Source organism: Heloderma suspectum, chromosome 2 (genome assembly GCF_057233095.1).
Source record: "Heloderma suspectum isolate Gila_16-S chromosome 2, 16-S_ref, whole genome shotgun sequence".
In the NCBI taxonomy this organism is placed as follows: domain Eukaryota; kingdom Metazoa; phylum Chordata; class Lepidosauria; order Squamata; family Helodermatidae; genus Heloderma; species Heloderma suspectum.
In genome coordinates this window covers 403900313-403923792 of record NC_139459.1, presented here as the reverse complement: position 1 = coordinate 403923792, position 23480 = coordinate 403900313, and positions in this window count along the sequence as shown.

The following is a 23480-nucleotide window of genomic DNA, read 5'->3' as shown; positions in this document are numbered from 1 at the left end:
CTCTTCCCCGGTGGTGGTGGTGGTGGCTTCTCCTGCAGGCCCTGGTGTAGAGATTACATACATACCCACATACGTACATAGGAAGTGTGCGGTCAGACACTGAATTCGGTGGCCAATTGGTAGTGAGACCACTTCAGCTCAGCACCAAACCTGAGTCACTGTTTGGAAAAATGACTCTTTATGCTTCCTGTTGACCACCATGGGAAACTAGAAAAAAAATGTACCTTTTTTCTCTTGGTCAAAAGTGGATGATAATTCCAGGCACATTAGCCCCCAGAAGGGGATTACACCTGCCCAATGTCAGAAAAATTGGTACAGCATTTATATTTTGATTTTCTTTTAAAGAGAACAAGATACCGGCAAAGTTTCTCAAGGATACGTGCATGCAAATTTAGAATCACTCGAATTTATCTACTTTTCACCAATGTTAGCAGCAGGTTAGCAGGGGTGGGAAGGTGCTGTTGCACTCATGTCCTGCTTGTGGGTTTCTCATGGGCATCTGGCGGGCCACTGCATGAACAGAATGCTGGACTAGATGGACCTTGGGCTGATGCAGCACGGCTCTTCTTATGTTCTTAAATATAGAGCATGTGCAGAATGTCGAAGCCAACATGGATTTGTCAAAAACAAGTCCTGCCAGACAAATCTGATCTCATTTTTTGATCAAGTAACCTCCCTTGTAGACCGTGGGAATGCTGTAGACATCATATACCTCGACTTCAGCAAAGCTTGCGACAAAGTGCCCCATGATATCCTGATGAGCAAACTAGCTCGAAGTGGGCTAGATGAAACAACGATCCGGTGGATCCACAGTTGGCTACAGAATCGGACTCAAAGAGTGCTTCTCAATGGGACCTTCTCAAGCTCGGGAGAGGTAACGAGTGGGATACCGCAGGGCTCAGTCCTGGGCCCAGTGCTCTTCAACATTTTTATGAATGACTTGGAGGAGGAGGTGCAGGGAATGCTGATCACATCTGCAGATGACACCAAATTGGGCGGGATAGCTAATACTTTGGAAGACAGAAACAGAATTCAAAGTGATCTGGAAAGACTGGAGCGCTGGGCAGAAAACAACAGAATGACATTTAATAGGGACAAATGCCAAGTTCTGCACCTAGGAAAAAGAAACCAAATGCACAGTTACAAGATGGGGGATACGTGGCTCAACCACACTACAAGCGAGAAGGATCTTGGAATTGTTGTCGATCACAAGCTGAATATGAGCCAACAATGTGATGTGGCCGCAAAAAAGGCAAATGCTATTTTGGGCTGCATTCATAGAGGCATCGCTTCCAAATCCCAGGAAGTACTAGTTCCCCTCTACTCAGCCTAGGTTAGTCCTCATCTGGAGTACTGTGTCCAGTTCTGGGCACCACACTTGAAGAAGGATGCAGACAAACTGGAGAGGGTTCAGAGGAGGGCAACAAAGATGATCAGGGGACTGGAAACAAAGCCCTATGAAGAGAGACTCAAAGAACTGGGCATGTTTAGCCTTGAGAAGAGAAGACTGAGGGGAGATAGGATAGCACTCTTCAAGTACTTGAAAGGTTGTCACAGAGAAGAAGGCCAGGATCTCTTCTCGATCATCCCAGAGTGCAAGACACGGAATAATGGGCTCAAGTGACAGGAAGCCAGATTCCGGCTGAACATCAGGAAAAACTTCCTGACAGAGCAATACGACCATGGAACCAATGACCTAGGGAGGTGGTGGGCTCTCCCACACTGGAGGCCTTCAAGACGAGGCTGGACAGCCATTTGTCAGGGATGCTCTGACTTGGATTCCTGCACTGAGCAGAGGGTTGGACTCGATGGCCTTGTAGGCCCCTTCCAACCCTACTATTCTATGATTCTATAATGTTTTTCTTTCGCCACTGAGCACTGACATTCTCCCTCTACCAATTCTATTCCCCTCCATGCAACCATCCCTCCACATCCTACCATCCTCCAGCAACTCTTCATCAAAACAGATGTCTTGTTTTGTGCAACTCTCCTCTACCTCCTCCTTGTTATGCACAAGCTCTCATTGCATCTTCCTCCCCATAACTTCATGTGTGCCAAAACTACACCAGGATTCAGCCAACGAGTCTGTTTTCAAAACTAGGGCGAAGTTACGGAGAAACTCTGAGCATGTACTAAGTGTCTTTCCCTCACCACTGAACCTAGAGTTCATGCAAAAACAACAAAAACCCACAAATGACAAAACATGCATAGGACTGAGCTGAAAGGGTAGTCAATCCATTAGACGCAATTGGGTAGGCACTGTATTAAGCCTGCAGTACTATGCTCACAACTCAGGACTTATTTCTGAATAAACATGCAGAACATCAAGGTGCAAACCTCCCTGCAAAATAACTTGTGCTGGAATCCTACGCACACTTTCCTGAGGGTAAGCCTCATTAAACATAATGGGACTTTGGAGTAGGCGTACATAGGAATGCATGAATCAGCAATATTTATCTCCCCTCCACTTAAAAAACAGACCCCAAACTCCATTTTTATTAAAGCTTTCTGTTCAGAGGAACATCGGAAGCTGCCTTGTACTGAGTCAGACCTGGGTCCATCTAGAGCAATACTGTTGACACTGACTGGCAGCAGCGGCTCTCCAGGGTTTCAGGCCGGATTCTTTCCTCGCCCCACCTAGAGATACCGGGGATCAAACCTGGGACTTTCTGCATGCCAAGCATGTGCTCTACCACAGAGCTACAGCCCTTCTTTTTGCTGGATAATGGCGACTGACAAACAAAACAGCCCCAGATTTGCTTCTCTGCAACCCCGTGAATCTACTTTTCTCAAAGGCCTGAGTGAGGAGAAGGAGAAAAACCAGCCCTCCTGTCTGTTTGTTTAAAGTCAAAAGATCAGAACTTCTCTTCCCTGCCAAAGAGAATTTTCTTTAAGAATTCCCCAAGATATGCTCTGGGTGGAATAAAGGAGAGAAAGAAAGAACAGGATAGGGGAGGGGAGGGAAGAAGAAAAGAAGAAGAATGTGGATTGGAAATGCATGCATGAGTGGGGGCTTGAGAGAATTCCCTAAGCCAAGTGGCTCCATTCAGAGAGGTGGTACCAACTTCAGAGGAATTTAGGAGGCTGTGGAGGGTTTGTAAAGATTGCATGTACTTCCATTAACTTTATCATGTGAGGTGGCTGGGGGCTTTTTTGAGCTTTTAAAAAAATGCTAGAACCTATTTAAAAGCCTCAGCAGTTCCTCCATCATGATGCCACGTAGTCCTATCCCTCCTTTTGGAATAATTTGCGTCCTACAGCTTTTTAGGGGAAATTAGAGTGGAGGGGGAGAAAGACATCTGTGGAGGCTGATTGGATCCTTTGCTTTACTGAAGCTGCTAAACTTCTGCAGAAGCCAAAGGTTCCAGTTTATCATAGAATCATAGAATAGTAGGGTTGGAAGGGGCCTACAAGGCCATCGAGCCCAACCCCCTGCTCAATGCAGGAATCCAAGTCAGAGCATCCCTGACAAATGGCTGTCCAGCCTCGTCTTGAAGGCCTCCAGTGTGGGAGAGCCCACCACCTCCCTAGGTCATTGGTTCCATTGTCGTATTGCTCTAATAGCCAGGAAGTTTTTCCTGATGTTCAGCCGGAATCTGGCTTCCTGTCACTTGAGCCCATTATTCCGTGTCCTGCACTCTGGGATGATCAAGAAGAGATCCTGGCCTTCTTCTCTGTGACAACCTTTCAAGTACTTGAAGAGTGCTATCCTATCTCCCCTCAGTCTTCTCTTCTCAAGGCTAAACATGCCCAGTTCTTTCAGTCTCTCTTCACAGGGCTTTGTTTCCAGTCCCCTGATCATCTTTGTTGCCCTCCTCTGAACCCTCTCCAGTTTGTCTGCATCCTTCTTCAAGTGTGGTGCCCAGAACTGGACACAGTACTCCAGATGAGGCCTAACCAGTGCTAGGTAGAGGGGAACTAGTACTTCCCAGGATTTGGAAGCGATGCTTCTATGAATGCAGCCCAAAATAGCATTTGCCTTTTTTGCAGCCACATCGCATTGTTGGCTCATATTCAGCTTGTGATCGACAACAATTCCAAGATCCTTCTCGCTTGTAGTGTGGTTGAGCCACGTATCCCCCATCTTGTAACTGTGCATTTGGTTTCTTTTTCCTAGGTGCAGAACTTGGCATTTGTCCCTATTAAATGTCATTCTGTTGTTTTCTGCCCAGCGCTCCAGTCTATCCAGATCACTTTGAATTTTGTTTCTGTCTTCCAAAGTATTAGCTATCCTGCCCAATTTGGTGTCATCTGCAAATGTGATCAGCATTCCCTGCACCTCCTCCTCCAAGTCATTCATAAAAATGTTGAAGAGCATTGGGCCCAGGACTGAGCCCTGCGGTATCCCACTCGTTACCTCTCCCCAGTTTGAGAACGTCCCATTGATAAGCACTCTTTGAGTCCGATTCTGTAGCCAACTGTGGATCCACCGGATCGTTGTTTCATCTAGCCCACTTTGAGCTAGTTTGATCATCATCAGGATATCATGGGGCACTTTGTCGAAAGCTTTGCTGAAGTCAAGGTATATGATGTCTACAGCATTCCCACGGTCTACAAGGGAGGTTACTTGATCAAAAAATGAGATCAGATTTGTCTGGCAGGACTTGTTTTTGACAAATCCATGTTGGCTTCGAGTAATCACGGCATTGTTGTCAAGGTGCTTCCAGATGGATTGCTTTATGATCTGCTCCAGAATTTTCCCAGGGATTGATGTCAGACTGACTGGTCTGTAGTTCCCAGGTTCCTCCTTTTTACCCTTTTTGAAGATAGGGACAACGTTAGCCCTCCTCCAGTCATCTGGCACTTCCCCCGTCCTCCATGATTTCTCAAAGAGAATAGACAGCGGTTCTGAGAGTTCTTCTGCCAGTTCCTTCATTACTCTAGGATGCAGTTCATCTGGCCCTGGAGATTTGAACTCATTCAAAGTAATGAGATGTTCCTTGAGCATATGCCTGTCGATCTCAAGCTGTAATCCTGCCCCTTCAGCCTGTACTTCGCCTTTGCCAGGGGGGTCATAGACCTTCTTCTGGGAGAAGACTGAGCCAAAGTAGGAATTGAGCACCTCTGCCTTTTCTTTGTCATCTGTTATCGTTTTGCCATCCTTATTTAATAGCTGAACCACCATTTCTTTCCTCTGCCTTTTACTATGCACGTAGCTGAAGAAAGCCTTTTTGTTGTTTTTAACATCCCTTGCTAACCTCAGCTCATTCTCAGCTTTAGCCTTCCTGACGCCACCCCTGCAATTCTGTGCTATCTGCCTGTACTCTTCCTTTGTTACTTGGCCTTCTTTCCACTTCCTAGATGTGTCCTTTTTTGTTTTCAGGTCATCCCTAAGCTTGTTGTGAAGCCACATTGGCTTCTTCTGTTGTCTTCCACCTTTTCTTCTTGTTGGAATTGTTTGGGATTGTGCCTTGAGAATTTCCTTTTTTAAAAGCTCCCACCCATCTTGGACTCCTTTTCTCGTTAGCGTCACTTGTCATGGGACCTTACTGATCATTGTTCTGAGTTTATTAAAATCAGCTTTCCTAAAATCCAGGGTACGCGTTTGACTACACTTGGCTTTTGCTTCCCTTAGAACCAAGAACTCAAGTACAACATGGTCGCTTTCCCCCAGAGTTCCTGTAACTGCTACTTGATCCACTAAGTCATCTCTGTTGGTTAGGATCAAGTCAAGGATAGACGATCCTCTAGTTCCTTCCTCTACTTTCTGTAGGAGGAAGGTATGCGCCACACAAGTCAAGAATTTCCTGGAGGGGCCATGTTTTGCAGAATTCGTCTCCCAACAAATATCAGGGAAATCGAAGTCCCCCATTACTACTACATCATGCTTCCTTGAAACATTGGCTATTTGCTTTTCAAAAGTTTCATCCTCGTCTTCTCCTTGATTGGGTGGCCGGTAGTAGACTCCGACCACCAGGTTCCTTTTATTCTTTGCTCCATTTATTTTGATCCAGATGCTCTCAATGGGGCTATCAAGCTCATCCTCCTGTATTTCTGTGCAGAGTTATGTATTTTTCACATACAGTGCAACCCCACCTCCCTTTCTGTTCCTCCTGTTCTTTTTGAACAAGTTATATCCTTCAACTGCTGTATTCCAGTCATGAGAGTCATCCCACCAAGTCTCAGTTATACCTATCAGGTCATAATTTCCCTCTTGTATTAAGAGTTCAAGTTCGTTCTGTTTGTTTCCCATACTCTGGGCATTAGTATATAGACATCAAAGACCATGTGCTTCATAGTCTGGCTTTCTTCCTACATGTGTCTGAAGACTATTATTGGGCGCTATCAGAGCTGTTCATTGCAGTTCATGGGCCTTCGTCCATTGTTACCCCCAACTTTATGTCTCCCTTCCCTGTAGGATTCAGTTTAAAGCCCTCCTGATGAAGTTCTTCATGCTGTGGCCAAACACATTCTTCCCAGCCTTTGTGAGGTGCAACCCGTCCCTCGCCAACAGTCATTTCCATGAAGTATAGCCCATGGTCCCAGAATGCAAATCTCTCATGTCGGCACCACCTTCGTAGCCAGTCATTCACCCAGAGTATTTTTCTTTCCCTTTCTATCCCTCTTCTGACTACTGGAAGGATGGATGAGAAAAACATCTTGGCCCCAAAGTTCTTGAGTTTCTTTCCCAAAGCTTCAAAGTCTGACGTGACTTCTTCGTAGCTCCACTTGGAGGTATAATTTGTTCCCACATGGATGAGAAGAAAGGGATATCTGTCAATGGGCTTTATGAGTGCAGGCAACCTCTCAGTCACGTCTCTAATCTGTCCTCCCGGGAGACAACATACCTGGCGAGTCCATGGGTCTTTGGGACATACTTGCGTTTCGATCCCACGCAGCAAGGAGCCTCCCACTACTACTACTCTTCTCTTCTTCTTGTAGGCCTTGGTTTCATCGCCTCTACTTTTCTGACCTTCAGCCTCTTGCTCACTCTCATGTAGGTTCCCCTATAGTTCTTCCTCTGCAGGCTGCCCTCCAGTCTCATCTTCAAGTACCTCGAAACGGTTCCCTAGTTCCACTGCCTCCACTGGTGCAGAGTGGCTTCTAGTTCTTCTTCTCCTAACTGTCACCCTTTTCCAAGGAGTATCCTCGACTGCATTTTTTGGATCCTTTGCTGTATTGAAGCTACTATGCTTTTGCAGAAGCCAAAGGTTCCAGGTTGGGGCAGTAAAATCAGATCCCATGTGAAATACCAGTATCTTGTGAAATGCCATGTATTGCTGTATTGAAGCTACTATACTTTTGCAGAAGCCAAAGGTTCCAGTTTGGGGCAGTAAAATCAGATGCCATGTGAAATACCAGTATCAGTTTCTTCCCTGCCTTTTCCCTCTTCAAAATTTCATTGCAAGCAAGCTCCCAACAGTGGGCATGGAAGAGCAGAAAAGTAGGGGGAGAGAGGTGTTTTGCACCTAAAAAACCCCCTACACCAGATATTAGGGACAGTGACCTCCTCACCTTAAACACCTTCTTATTAGACTCTCTACTCCCCTGTGCGGCTCAACAGTATTTACTTTTGTTTTAGTCTTTGAGAAAAGGAAACTTTACATATGGCTAGCACATCTCTAAATATCATGCATTTATCTTACAAACTACAAAAGTTATGGCCGTTTCTGTTTTCCAATGGGAATGGGAAAATGGGAAAATGTTAAAAAAAAAAAAAAAAGGCAATTAGGACAGCTCAAAAGATCCTGGGCACAGCTCAAAAGATCTGGGGCCCGTGCCGAGGTCCCTTCCCTACTGATACCTCTGTCTAACCATAAACTCAATAGTTTATTCCTGATATGGGTGATACAGAATTCTGTTTCTGAAGAAGCGCTCTCTCAGACAGGATTTGACTTTTGTCTTTTTACTGCAAAGTACAGTATTAGCATAACAGTCCTCAGTAGAAGAACTTGTGGATGCATCAATTCAAACCCATGAAACATCGGACATCATCCCTAAACAAGGCCTCCAAGCAGAGTCGAGGACATTGGCAAGTCCTCGGTGATAACCAGTATCAAGGTGACCAGGCTGATTCGACAGGCAACGCGGTAAGGAAAGCGGATCCTGAAGGAGAGCTCCCACGGCTGCGTGCTCTGAGTCTCCGTTCTATGCATTTGGATGCTATAAACCTCGTGCAAACTATGTTTTACTACTATTTATGTGACTTAGCTAAGCATTCCTAAGGTAGCATTTCTACCTTAAATCATCGTATGTCTAAGTAAGATTATTGAATTATTACGCTTCTTAGCAATATAAACGAGCAGAACAACATGCTTATACCAATGTTGCAGCCTTCTTTGACATGAGACAGGTATCCTTGTGACACAAAATTATTTCCCTGATACCGTCATGTCCTGTGAGCTTGTTTTCTTATTACTTATTACGTTATATTTATGATCTGGGGTAAGGTTTCTGGGTACTTATCCGATAACATGGGCCGGAGGGGGCAATTCCTCCAAGGGAACAAGGGGGAGGGGGGTTTAGGGTAGAGAAGTTGGGCTGTGGCACTAATGGGAGAGCTTCGGCTATTGGGCAGTATAGAAATAAATAAATAAATAAATAAATAAATAAAATGGGCCTCCTCCACCTCCTCCCTGAATGTCCCGACTCCCCTTTCCCCCCCCCCCCTTGAAGAATGGGGAGAGGGGAAGGGAGGGGGAAGGAATTGCCTTTCTCAGGGTCATGACAACAGGGGCTAAGCCATATGCTCTTGCAATTTTCATTTTTGAATGTTCGGTTCCAGGAGGGAGAGACCTGGGGACCATTTGCATAAAGTGGGATGTGTCTGGGGCAGTGGAATTCAAAGTGATGATTGTGTAAAGCTAGCAAGGTGCAGTTTCAAAAGGATGAGTACACCTGCACTAGCAAATCTGACCAGTACAGGTTGCTGTCATGTTAGGGGTTGCAGAAAAGGTGGATGTCACAAAATGGCCACCATGCTTATGACATCCGAATCCAAAGCTTGCACACCTCTATAAACTGGCAGACCATTGGTGTTTTTAGAAACAATATGAATCAGATTTATTCTTCTGCTTTCATCATGAGATGCTCCTTTGTATTCAGCTCAGGCCTCAGTACAATGATGTAGCACTTGGGAAGGAAGATGCAGCCCAGCAACCCAGCACTGGAGGCCAAGATGGAGAAGACCTGCACGGCCACCATGTATTTCCCCTTGGTGCTCAGGTAGGTGGGCACAAAGGACACCCACACGCTGCAGAAGACCAGCATGCTGAAGGTGATCAGCTTGGCCTCATTGAAGGCGCCGGGCAGCTTCCTGGCTAGGAAAGCCACCGTAAAGCAGATGGCAGCCAGGAAGCCCATATAGCTAAGGGCAGTATAAAACATGGCGACAGACCCTTCGTTGCATTGCAGGATGATCTCTTCAGGCTGGGAGTGCATGTCTGAATCTGGGAAAGGTGGAGAGATGCCCAGCCAGATGGTGCAGATGATAACTTGGACACTGGAACAGGAAAGGACAATGGAGTTGGCCAAACTCTTCCCCAGCCATCCCCTCACCCTGTTCCCTGGCTTTGTGGCCAGGAAGGCCAGCACCACAGTGACCGTTTTGGCCAAGAGAGAAGAGACGGCAACTGAGAAGATGATGCTGAAGGCCATTTGTTGCAGGAGGCAGGTCACTTTCCTTGGCCGACCGATGAAGAGGAAGGAGGACAGAAAGGAAAGCAGGAGGGAGACAAGGAGAATGTAGGAGAAATCCCGGTTGTTGGCTTTGACTACCGGAGTGTCAAGGTATTTTATGAAGATTCCTAACACAAATCCTGTGGTTAAGGACAAGAATAGGGCAAAGGAAGCGAGGATGATACCCAAATATTCTTCGTAGGACAGGAAGGTTATATTCTTGGGGATGCATTGATCCCGGTCCTTGTTGGGATGCTGATCATCCGGACACTTTGTGCAATGGTCTGCATCTGGAAAAACAAGAGAAGCATCTCCCTTGCATCCTTGCCAATCTCTGTAATTTTACATTCCATCAAAGATATTTTTGTGGTGCGATTGGCAGGACATATTAATGTCATGCAGGGCATGGTCAGGCCTGCTGGGCCTCCTCAGTCTTCCATGGCCACAATCCACATGATTCAGTGTTTTATGCGTTAAACATGACCTTAACCCAGGGATGAGGAAACTCCCTTCTGTGGGCCTAATCTGGCCTGCAAATGTTCCCCATTTGATCCATGAAGCCTTGCAATCGGCAGCACACATTCATTTCATGCAGGGCATGGTCAGGCCTCATAGGCGTCAATACTCTCCCAGGTTAACAACCCACATTTGGTGTTTCAGGTGTTTTGAATGTTTCAGGTGTTTCAGGTGTTTAACCCAGGGCTGGGGAAACTCCCTTCTCTGGGTCAAATTTTGCCTGGATATGTTCCATATTCATCCCATGAAACCTTCATGAATCCCTCCAGGGGGAGGACTGGGTCCCAGGAAGAATCCCTGCTGTTATCTCTGACCTGTGATTGGAGATAACTGTGGGGATGTGGGCTGGCTGACATCTTTTTTGTGTGCTTTGTGGATCATCCATCTGGCATACTGGCTGGGAGTGATTTGATGTCAGTGGCCAGGCCCTCTCCCTGACATCATTCAGGCCATGGAGGGCAGGTGGGAAGCGCTCCAACAAAATTTAGTTCCCCACCTCTGATTTAACAACCATTTTGTTTTAAGAGGACAGGTGAGGGGAACCAGCAGTACTCCTGGAGACTGCCTTTGGAGTCCTCAGAAGGTTGCCAAGGAGCTGCTCCTTTGTGAGGGAAATTCCAGCTCAATGGCCCACAATGACTAGGATCCTGGTGACTCCTCTGGAAGCGGACAGCCATTTGGGGAAAGAGCTTGCCTTTGTTCCCCACCCTCCCTCACAGCTTAGACAAAGAATAGAGCCAAGTTTGATTGAGACAGAGAAGGAGAGACACAGGGCCAGTTTGCACATCACCATAAGCCACTGCAAGGCAAACAATGCTGACAACCCACTGTAGGTTGTTGGGTCATACTAACAGGGACACAGAGAGCTGAACGTGGGCTCTGCAAGCATCTTACAGTGCTAGATCTCTCTCTCTCTCTCTCTCTCTCTCTCTCTCTCTCTCCCTGATGTGGAAAAAGTGCATTACAATTCTCATCACCCACATCCAGTCTCCACCTGTGCTAGGCCTATGCTCAACCATGATCATCCCGTGAGGCTGATTTCTGGGAGATTCAGGACAGATAAAAGGAAGGACTCCTTCACACCACGCAGAGTTAAACATTGGAATTCACTTCCACAAGATGTTGTGATGGCCACCAGGTTGGATGGCTTTAAAAGGGGGTTGGAGGAATTCCTGGAGGAGAAGGCTACTAATCGCTACTAGTCCTGATCGCTCTGTGCTACCTCCAGTACCAGAAGGAGTGAGCCTATCTACAGCATTGATGGGGAACATGGGTGGGAGGGCATTGTTGCCCTCGTGCTCTGCTTGTGGGTTTCCCATGGATGAGTTTCATTTGCCATTCTTTGAAAAGGGTGCAGGACCAGATGGGCCTTTGATCTGACCCAGCATGGCTCTTATATTCCTATGTTCATTTGTGAACAAACTGAAATGTTACAAAATGCCTCTAAGCATCCACTGACCTCTACAGTGTCTCACCCCTAAGATAAGTGGGGTGAACATAACAATATTAACCATGGAGGACTTGCACGTGATGTAAAGTGCAGGAGATGCATGCAGGCTGGGTGTGCTGATCCCTGCCCCACTCACTGCCCCCCAACACTCCAGCCCTCAGTCCGTCCTCCCAGGTCACTTGTCATGAGTCACTTTGTGAAATAAATTGTGGCTCTTGCAATAAAGGATCCAAGTGTAGAAATGCCTTTAAGAAAAGCTTCAGTGAACATGTCTGGTGGATCTTTACCCTCCTCTGCATGGGCGACATTTTCCTTCAGAGTCACCCACCTTCCTGAATGGAGATGGTCCCTTCCGCGCAGGGAGCACAAGCATAGCAGCAAACCAGCTTTCCTTCCTGAACCACCTGGACGGATCCAGGGTGACAGCTTTCCACGCACCTGGAATGAGGCAGGGGCTACGCACAGAACAAGGACCATCAAGAAAATGTGTTGGGGTCACTTTAGCTACAGAAATGACAGACACATTTCAAAGGGCACAACAGGGTCTCCAGGACTGAACGTGAAGCCCGTAACTAAGCCTGAGCACACGCAGCTTCCTAGTTTCTTCCCCTGGGGCTTCTCCTCCCTTCCTCTTTTGTTTCCCTTGTGTCTTCGGGGACATGTCTTCTTGTGCTCCGGAAAATGCCACATAGACTGGTGGGGCTATTTGAATGGACAGAGAAGTCCCAAGTCACCCGCAGCCTGTGTTTGAAGGGAATCCTTCTGGCGCACAGCTGGGAAACAGAGCTGGGGAAAGGATCCCCTCTCTCTGAGATCTTAAAACCTGGAACCTACTACACTGATTAGAGGTTAAGAGATGGTAAAACAAATTGAAAATCTTGAAAAATTGCTGCTAGTTAGAACTTCCAGGCTGACCTGGAACCTGTTCCATTTAGCAGAGGTTAAGAGGTGGTAAGTAAATAGCATGAAATACCATGAAATGAGAGGCAATTTTTCCCTCACCTTGTTGAACCATTGGGGCCACACAATGGTGTCCTGATCAATGGTGAACTTGAGGCCTGCTGGGGATCCCCGTCTTTCCATACTCCCAAACTTGACTTTAACCACAGACTTGTTGGGGAACTTCACCCAGTTCACGATGTCAAAGGCGGCTGCCAGGTCTGCGTTCTCATCCAAATATACTCTGTCCATGGAATTATTGTAAAACTGGGAGTTTCTCAGGAAAGGGTGAAGCTAGAATGGCAGAGAAATCACCAGGATGGAGAAAACAAGAAACCACACTCGATTTCTCAGTTCTGCCTATTTTGTGCTTGAATACTCTATGGCTTGCGAAGAGAAAACTCCCTGGAAAAGACCCTGATGCTGGGAAAGACTGAAGGCAAAAGGAGAAGGGGACGGCAGAGGATGAGATGGCTAGATAGCATCACGGATGCAATGAATATGAACTTGAGCACGCTCCGGGAGAGAGCGCAGGACAGGAAGGCCTGGCGTGCTATGGTCCATGGGGTCACGAAGAGTCGGACACGACTGAACGACTGAACAACAACAACTCTATGGCTAGGGGTTGGTTTAGGACTCAAGTGGCTGGGTGTGTCTCTTAATGTTCCCAAGGGACACGGTTTCATCCCTGAATGTTATTTCTGTGCTTTAGCACTTTGGGGAGCTGAAGCCCACCCATAGACTCTGATAGCCATCTGAAGTCCTCCCCCAGGTGTCTCCTCTCAGGGAGGTATGGAGGATGGGAACAAGGCAGGGGGCCTTTTCGGTGGTGGCCGCTCGGTTATGGAACCCGCTTCCCTGTGAGATTTATCCAGTGCCCACAATGTCATCCTTCTGGCGCCAGGTTAAGACTTTCCTCTACTCCCAGGCATTTGACAGCATATGATAAAAAACCAGGCCTGAGATTTTTTTATTGTTGATTCATTGTTTTTCCATTGTTTTATGTGAATAGTTTCTATATAATATTTTCTATTTTGTTTTAAGGTTTTAATCTTTTGTAAACCGCCCAGACAGCTTGGCTATTGGGAAGTATAGACAAGTAATAAATAATGTTTAAAAATTATAGGCGTATAAATTAGTTCAGCAATCTGGGCCTGGTATAACCCTTGGCAGAGGGAGGCCGACCTCTCCATGGGGCACATTCTCGGCCCAGTTCAAAGGCAGCAAGTTGTCAGGTAGGTAATGAAGGCCGAGGTCCTATGCACACGAACCTGGTAGTAATTTTGACTGAACTCAGTAGGACCTGGTTTTGAGTAGTAGGCACACAGAAATTGAGCTGTGACCCTTACAGGTTTAGCACATGTCTGGGAAAGAAACTAGATTCCTTGTGTCAGGAGTCAAATTGTACAACTGGATTTTTAAAAATTGCTCCTTCCAGAACATCCTTATTGACATGCGATAAAACCAGATGCAGATTTTGCACATCATAGAAAAGGTAATTTTAATTCAACATAATGTGGGAATGTTCAGCTTGCCACTATTGTAAAAGTCACCAGAAAAATTAGAAATGCACATTCCTGTTAAACACTATCAGTACATGACCCATCCATTTGTATCCAGACCCATTTCAGATGCCAGCACTACACCCATGACCCCGTCACGGACAAAGGGAAGGAGGGGGGGCAACAGTGGACCCAGGTACTTGGCCACAGAGACACATGCTTTATTTACATCCCGTTTGGATTACTGTAACACACTCTACGTGGGGCTGCCTCAGAAGAGTATTTGAAAACTTCAGCTGGTTCAAAGAACTGCGGCCAGACGGCTGACTGGGGCTGGTTACAGGGAGCACACAACTCCCCTGTTAAAACAGGTTCACTGGCTCCCAGTCTGTTTCTGGGCACAATTCAAAGTGCTGGTTATGTCCTAAAAAAGCCCTATACGGCTCAGGTCCAGGTTATCTGAAAGACCATATTCTCCCTTATGAGCCTACTCGTGCCCTGAGATGTTCAGGGGAAGCCCTTCTTACCATCCCACCATCATCACAGGCACGCCTGGTGGGAATGTGGGAGAGGGCCTTCTCGGTGGCTGCCCCAAGGCTCTGGAACTCCCTTCTCAGGGAAGTGAGAGTGGCACCCTCCTTGATATGTTTTCGTAGGCATGCAAAAACGTTTTTGTTCCAGCAGGCCTTTGGGGAAAACGAGTGTGGACCTGTGAACTGTGGTGCTGGAGGAAAATTCTGAGAGTGCCTTGGATTGCAAGAAGATCAAACCAGGCCATCCTCCAGGGAATAAGCCCAGACTGCTCACTTGAGGGAATGATATTAAAGGCAAAACTGAAGTACTTTGGCGACATCATGAGAAGACAGGACACCCTGGAGAAGATGCTGATGCTAGGGAAAGTGGAAGGCAAAAGGAAGAGGGGCCGACCAAGGGCAAGATGGATGGATGACATTCTGGAGGTGATGGACTCGACCTTGGGGGAGCTGGGGGTGGCAATGGCCGACAGGAAGCTCTGGCGTGGGCTGGTCCATGAAGTCATGAAGAGTTGGAAGTGACTGACCGAATAAACAAACAAACAAACAAAAGTCTGGACCTAGGAAAATGTGATGTATGGATACAATTTTTGTTGCTCTGGTTGTCTTTTAATGTTTTAATATTTTTACAATTTTAATATTGATGATTTAATTATATTTTTAACTTTTGTACAGTTGTATTTGTATTTCTATGTATAGGTTTTAATTGCAGCCGTTTTAACGTTGTAAGGCCACCTTGAGTCCCAGTATTGGGGAAAAGGTGGGATATAAATAATAATAATAATAATAATAATAATAATAATAATAATAATAAATAAAAGGTAGGTGTCAAACTGGCAGCCCGGTCAAGGAGGCAGGAAGGACCAGCAGCATGGCTGACTCCAGTGGTGGAGCACGGGGAACGGGCCAGGCAGAGACGGAGGGGCTGCACCCATGTTGGGACTGTGGCCAGATGGGCTGAGGCCTCAGGGGCCGGAGTCAGGAGGCCAAAAGGGGGAGCAGCACAGGGGGGTTTGCAGCTGGTTTTGCTCCACAGATATCCAGCTTTTCACCTCATTTTCTAATATTCTCAGCTTCTAAATCCAGGGCAATCATGCTTGAATTGTACCATTGATTCAGGAGGGGTATCTGCGATGGGAAAGAAAATACCTGCCATGGATGTAGCATTTGGGCATCCAGCCTGTCTTCACCCTCTACCACCCTCCTCTTGGATCTGGACGAATAAGCAGCATCCAAGGCACGGGCCAGAGCATGGACAGTGTTGTAAATGATGTAGCTGTTGAGAGAAAGGATTCTCTCCACATCCTCTTGGGGCAGGACATCCAGTTTCTCATTCTCCCTGCATCTTGTCCAGCCTTTCACAGACAATGCATGCTTTGAATAGGAACACATAAATGCTTTCTCCATAAACTGTTTGACAGAAAAGTAAAAGGGTGCAAAATCTTCATATTTTGTCCTTTTATTTGTCTGGATAAAAAAGGAAAATATACCACGGATAAGTTGGAGAGAAAGATGATTATAAGTCAACTCCAAGGTGAAGTCCCACAAAGCCGTTGTGACCCAGACTTTCCCTACACTGGGTTTCATCAATATTTCAACATACTGTTGCATAACGTTTAGTCCACTTAAGAAGTATTTAGTCTCTGCACAATAAACAAAGACATTGACTTGTCTCCAGTGGTGGAATGAAGCCTGAGGGAAGTCCACTTTGTTTGTACTCAGTCCTGTGATGCTTTGTGAGAAAGCCACACAAACACCGTTCCTGGTGAGCTCAGGGGTCAAGGCCCTCATGCATCTCTCTCCATTGTCAGTGTCCGGAGCAATGAGACCAATCAACGTCCATCTGAAATGCAGGAGAAGTTTGATAATCCCTGGGTACTGAGCTCCTTCTTTGGGGACCATCCGGTAGAAGAAAGGGAACTGAGCTTCATCACTCACAACTTGAGAAACAAAAGCATAACTGACCTGGGAAAGGAAGGAAGAGATGGGTGGTTTGTTTTGCTTCACAACCAAATTGCAGTTCTTCATCAGATATTCCTGAAAGATGGCCAGATGACATGGATTAACTGGAAATATCGGTGCCATCTTTCATACCAGTGGAACAAATAGTCAGAATTTTATGATGAATAAAATATTCAGGCTGCATGACGACAGAACAATAACAAAAATGAAGATGCTTTAAACTACAGAGCATCTCCTGAGTCTCCATAAGAGAAGCAAGTTCCCAAGAGTTCATCCCACTTTCCCAGCAGTATTGAACATGGCCAAGAAACAGAACCTGGAATACATGATTTGCCCTTGAATGCATGAGTCTTCTTTCACAAATACCCTGTGTGCCCCCAGTACACTTTCAGACCCCAGGAGGTGAGAGGAGCCCTATCATTCTGCACCCCACTGTGGATCCAGTTCCCCTATTTTCATGGCTGGGGGAAGCCCTCATTGACATTCTCTGGAGAACTTTTTGATTCCTTTGGAGAGAACCCTAAGCAGAGTAAGACTCAGCCTGTAAACACCTCCCTCCACTGCACCTGAGGGATTTTGTAGATGCCCAGCATGGTTGAAACCTGGATGGAGATGTCAGAGTCAGTCCCTTCCAGAACAGCCAATGGGGGATTCCTTCTTCCACAGCTGTAGTTGGGAACATTTCCCTGCCCAGGAGACAGCAAGTCTAGCAAGGCATCTGAAGTCATTCTTGCATTGAAAAAGTTGTCATGGATGTCATAGCCCAGGGTGACATTGAGTAGGAGCCTTGGATTCCGGTTGATCTCCTGGGTGGCAAACAAGAAGGGCAGGGTCTTCCAGTATTCGGTGTCTCCTTTCCTGATAAAAAAAAGTGTCACATTGTCATCCTGGCTGCAATGAGACAGAAATATTCAGTTGTTGCTTCTTTTACTTGACAAGTTGTTCGAGGCAAATATTTCTGTGTTCCATTTCTAGAGCTTTCCTCATGTTAACACTGATCCAGAGCCCAAACCAGAAGCACAACACACCATCCCCACGTTGTGCTTTGCTTGTTTAGAGGCAGCTGGGAAAGGGGGGAAGAGCCTTTGCAGTGGGTCAAGAGCCAGGATCCATTTTAAAGCAAAACCCCAGAGCAGATGTGCAGCCCAGTGCTGGGATTAGGCCTGTGTGCAGCCCTTGAAACTGAGAAAGAAATTGCGACAGGACAATGGATTGGGAAGATTTCTTAAATGATGGGGCATTCCTCTTAAGCAGCCTCCCCCAGCCCTCGAGTTGTTTTGGACTACAACTCCCAGCATGCCTGACCATTGGCCATGGTGGCTGCGACTGATGGGAGTTGAACTGCAAGGCATCTGAGGGTCAGCAGGTTGGGGAAGGCGTCTGCAAGGGGAGCAGTGTCCAGTTAAATTAAGGTGGGGGTTTGCCTGGGTGCACTTTAGGCAAAACAGAACATGCAGCCTCTAAATCTGGAAGGAAATAACTAAACAAATCTTTTCTGTGTGTGAGAGAGAGTGAGAATGGGGAAAGGGCTTGTCGTCATGACTTCACCTGAGTTGCCGCCCCAGTGACGAGGCATCGCAGCCCTAGTGACGAAGCGTCGGCACACAGAGCTAAGCCCCCGTGCAAGTGTAGCAACAGGGTGAGGAGACCAGGGCAGTTGACTCTTCCCTCCCTTCTCATAGCAAGTAGCTGTAAAGAAATAACTATACATAAATTCCACACCTTCTCCTACTGATAAGTTAGTTTTCCAGGTAAACAAGCCCAATCATAGCAATTTTTTTTTTAAAGTTATGAAGCCAGAAAGCCAGCAGAGGTGTTAGAGATGTCCCATGTATTGTGTGTATGTAACGGCACCCACCATCTGGAAAACCCTCCCCCATGTAGTTTGGGAGGCAGAAAAAGTGACATCTTTCAAACACCTCCTGAAAACACACTTGTTCAACCAGGCTTTCCCTGGGCTGTGAGTAAATTAATTACACTGCTCCATTTTACTGCTCCTTGCTTGTTACTGTGGTTGGAAGTGTTTTTAATGCTATGTTTTAGTGTTTTGTTTTTAATATTGTATTTTAATAGTGTGGACCACTGAGTTATTTCATTATATTCAGGGGTATAGAAATGCCACAAATTAATAAATAAATGTATGACTATCTGCCTGCTGCATTGAAGTTGTGGATATGTGCTCGATGTAACAAGCTCCTAGAAGACAAGGTTGCAGACCTGGAGAAGCTAAGAGAGGTAGAGAGGTTGGTGGACAAGGCCTCCAGAGACCTGATAGCAGTGTCCCAATCCTTGGGTGACAGCTCCTCTGCTGACGTGGAGAAAGGGGGTTTCGGAGTTGGAGGACGTCATTCTGAGGAAGAGGGAAATGATCCCTTAGGAGGGACCCATTCCTCAAATGACAAATATCCTCTAATGCCAAGGATGTGCCTCTCGGGGGAGGGGGACATGTGGTAGTGGGAGAGTCGATCATTAGACACATGGACAGTTGGGTCTTTAATGGGCCTGAAGACTGCATAGTAATTTTAAAAATTATACATATTGTATTTTTAATGTTTTAACATTTGTAAACCACCCAGAGAGCTTTGGCTGTGGGGCGGTATAGAAGTGTAAATAATAACAACAACAACAACAATAAAATATTGCCTGCCTGGTGTGAAGATTGCATTTATCATGCAACATCTACATAGCCTAGTAGATTCTACCAGGGAGGATTCCGTTGTCATGGTCCATGCTGGTACCAACAATATGAGGAAATGTAGCCATGAGGTCCTGCAAATAGGTAGACCATTGAAATCCAGGACCAGCAAGCTGACTTTCTTGGAAATGCTACCTTTCTACATGCAGGGCCAGCTTGACAGGTGAAGCTGAGGAGTCTCAATGTGTGGATGAGATGGAGGTGCAGGGAGGAGAGGTTCAGGTTTGTTAGGCACTGGGGGATGTTCTGGGAGAAGCTGGGCCTGTACAGGAAGGACGGGCTGCACTTGAACCAAAATGGCACCAGACTGCTGGCACTAAACATACGAAGGGGGGCAGAGCAGCTCTTCAACTAAACCCTGGGGGAAAGCTGACAGGAGCTGGGAAGCATCTGGTTCGGGTTAACTCATCCCAAGGAGATGAAGATGAAAATGTTTTCGATTGACCAAATGTAGAAGGGGAGGAAATAGGCCAGGAGTACATGGTGGAACACGACAGCCAAGCAAAGAGACCTAAGTGTCACAGCAGAAGATGCACACGTCAGAGGCATCTGGGGAGAGACACCGTGTATAGGTGTTTCTATGCAAATGCTAGAAGCCTCCAAGCCAAAATGGGAGAGTTGGAGTGCTTGGTTTTAAAGGGGAACCTGGATATAGTGAGCATTACAGAAACCTGGTTGAATGGAGAGTATACAGTCATCTCTCCCTGTCCTACAGGAAGGGTGTAGTGAAGGAGGTGTTGCTCTGTATGTCAAAGAGGACATAATATCGAGCCGACTAGGGAACCTAGTCTGACTTGTGTGGCGGATAACTTCCTCCTACAGAAAGTAGAGGAAGGAACTAGAGGATCGGCTATCCTTGACTTGATCCTAACCAACAGAGATGACTTAGTGGATAAAGTAGCAGTTACAGGAACTCTGGGCGAAAGCGACCATGTTATACTTGAGTTCTTGGTTCTAAAGGAAGCAAAAGCAGAGTGTGGCCAAACGCCTACCCTGGATTTTAGGAAAGCCGATTTTAATAAACTCAGAACAATGATAACGAAGGTCCCATGGCAAGCGACGCTAATGAGAAAAGGAGTCCAAGATGGGTAGGAGCTTTTAAAAAAAGAAATTCTCCAGGCACAATTACAAACCATTCCAACAAGAAGAAAAGGTGGAAGACAACAGAAGAAGCCAGTGTGGCCTCACAAAAAGCTTAGAGATGACCTGAAAACAAAAACGGACACATAAAGGAAGTGGAAAGGAGGCCAAGCAACAAAAGAAGAGTACAGGCAGGTAGGGATGGCGGAGAATTTCTCCACGAATCTCCGGGAGGCCGAATGCCAATGCATTCGGCCCCCCGAAATTGGTGGTGAAATTCTCCGCCGGCCCCCCGCCCCCCCCGGGATGGGACTTACCTTGTGCAAATGTCCCTCTCGGCAGCGGGTCCCGGCGGTGTTTCGGTGGCGTTTCGGCGGTGGTGGCGGCGGTGGCCGGTCTTCTGACCGGCTGCTGCCGCCGCCATTGCAAAATAAAAAAGGAAAGTAAAAAACAAACAAAACACACCCGTGATAGGCTACGTAATGATTTACGTAGCCTATCACGGCTAGATTTCCAAAGTCAGTCATGATAGGCTACGTAAATCGTCACGTAGCCTATCACGGGTGACTCTGGGAAAAAAAAAAAAAGCGCTTACGAAAATGGCGGCACCCATGGGGCACCGCCATTTGCGTTCCTTAGTTTGGTACATCTAGTCTACGTAAAGATTTACGTAGACTACGGCGAAAAGTAGACTAGACGTGCCAAACTAAGGAACGCAAATGGCGGTGCCCCATGGGCGCCGCCATTTGCGTATGCGCTTTTTTTTCCCCCCCAAAGTAACCCGTGATAGGCTACGTGACGATTTACATAGCCTATCACGGCTGACTTTGGAAATCTAGCCGTGATAGGCTACGTAAATCATTACATAGCCTATCACGGGTGTGTGTGTGTGTGTTTTTTTACTTTCCTTTTTTTTTTCGCGGCCGGGTAGACGGGGCGCTCCTCCCTGGCCTGAATTTCAGCGGCGAGGGATGGGGCGCCTCCCACCCGGCCTGAATTTCAGCCGGGCAAGGCGGGGCACCTCCCCCCCTCGCCTGAACTTTGGGGAGAGAACCGAAGTGCCTCCCCCCCACCGCGAAGCAAGCTGCGGGACCAGGTAAGTCCCTTTGGTCCATCCCTACAGGCAGGTAGCACAGAATTGCAGGGATGGTGCCAGGAAGGCTAAAGCTGAGAACGAGCTGAGGTTAGCGAGGGATGCTAAAAGCAGCAAAAAGGCTTTCTTCAGCTACATGCATAGTAAAAGACAGAGGAAAGAAATGGTTGTTCAGCTATTAAATAAGGATGGCAAAATGATAACAGATGACAAAGAAAACAGAGGTGCTCAATTCCTACTTTGGCTCAGTCTTCTCCTAAAAGAGGGCCTATGACCCCCTGGCAAAGACGAAGTACAGGCTGAAGGGGCAGGATTGCAGCTTGAGATCAATAGGCATATGGTCAAGGAACACCTAATTACTTTGAATGAGTTCCAATCTCCAAGGCCAGATGAACTGCATCCTAGAGTAATAAAGGAACTGGCAGAAGAACTCTCAGAACCGCTGTCTATTCTCTTTGAGAAATCATGGAGGACAGGGAAAGTGCCAGATGACTGGAGGAGGGCTAACGTTGTCCCTCTCTTCAAAAAGGGTGAAAAGGAGGAACCTGGGAACTACAGACCAGTCAGTCTGACATCAATCCTTGGAAAAATTGTGGAGCAGATGATAAAGCAATCCATCTGGAAGCACCTTGACAACAATGCCATGATTACTCGAAACCAACATGGATTTGTCAAAAACAAGTCCTGCCAGACAAATCTGATCTCATTTTTTGATCAAGTCACCTCCCTTGTAGACCGTGGGAATGCTGTAGACATCATATACCTCGACTTCAGCAAAGCTTTCGACAAAGTGCCCCATGGTATCCAGATGAGCAAACTAGCTCAAAGTGGGCTGGATGAAACAACGATCCGGTGGATCCACAGTTGGCTACAGAATCGGACTCAAAGAGTGCTTCTCAATGGGACCTTCTCAAACTGGGGAGAGGTAACGAGTGGGGTACCGCAGGGCTCAGTCCTGGGCCCAGGGCTCTTCAACATTTGTATGAATGACTTGGAGGAGGAGGTGCAGGGAATGCTGATCAAATTTGCAGATGACACCAAATTGGGCGGGATAGCTAATACTTTGGAAGACAGAAACAAAATTCAAAGTGATCTGGATAGACTGGAGCGCTGGGCAGAAAACAACAGAATGACATTTAATAGGGATAAATGCCAAGTTCTGCGCCTAGGAAAAAGAAACCAAAGGCACAGTTACAAGATGCGGGATACGTAGCTCAACCACACTACAAGCAAGAAGGATCTTGGAATTGTTGTCGATCACAAGCTGAATATGAGCCAACAATGTGATGTGGCTGCAAAAAAGGCAAATGCTCTTTTGGGCTGAATTAATAGAAGCATCGCTTCCAAATCCCAGGAAGTACTAGTTCCCCTCTCCTCAGCACTGGTTAGGCCTCATCTGGAGTACTGTGTCCAGTTCTGGGCACCACACTTGAAGAAGGATGCAGACAAACTGGAGAGGGTTCAGAGGAGGGCAACAAAGATGATCAGGGGACTGGAAACAAAGCCCTATGAAGAGAGACTGAAAGAACTGGGCATCTTTAGCCTTGAGAAGAGAAGACTGAAGGGAGATATGATAGCACTCTTCAAGTCCTTGAAAGGTTGTCACAGAGAAGAAGGCCAGGATCTCTTCTCCATCATCCCAGAGTGCAGGACACGGAATAATGGGCTCAAGTGACAGGAAGCTGGATTCCGGCTGAACATCAGGAGAAACGTCCTGACTGTCAGAGCAATACAACAATGGAACCAACAATGGAACCAACAATGGAACCAACAAAGGCCCCTTCCATCCCTACTATTCTATCATTCTATGATTCTATGGATTTAATCCTAAACTGTGTCACCCAGGACCTAGTATGTGATGTTAATGTTGTTGAAACAAGTGGAAATGGTGACCACAGTGCTATCAGATTTAATATACATTTCAATGGAAAATTGCCACGGAAGTCCAACACAGTCACATTTGACTTCAAAAGGGGGAACTTTTCTAAACTGAGGGAACTTGTAAAAAGAAAGTTGAAAGGGGGAGACTGAGAAGAGTAATTTCGTCTTGCTCCATCCACCTATCTTGTTTCCCAATCTTGAACAGGTGTGT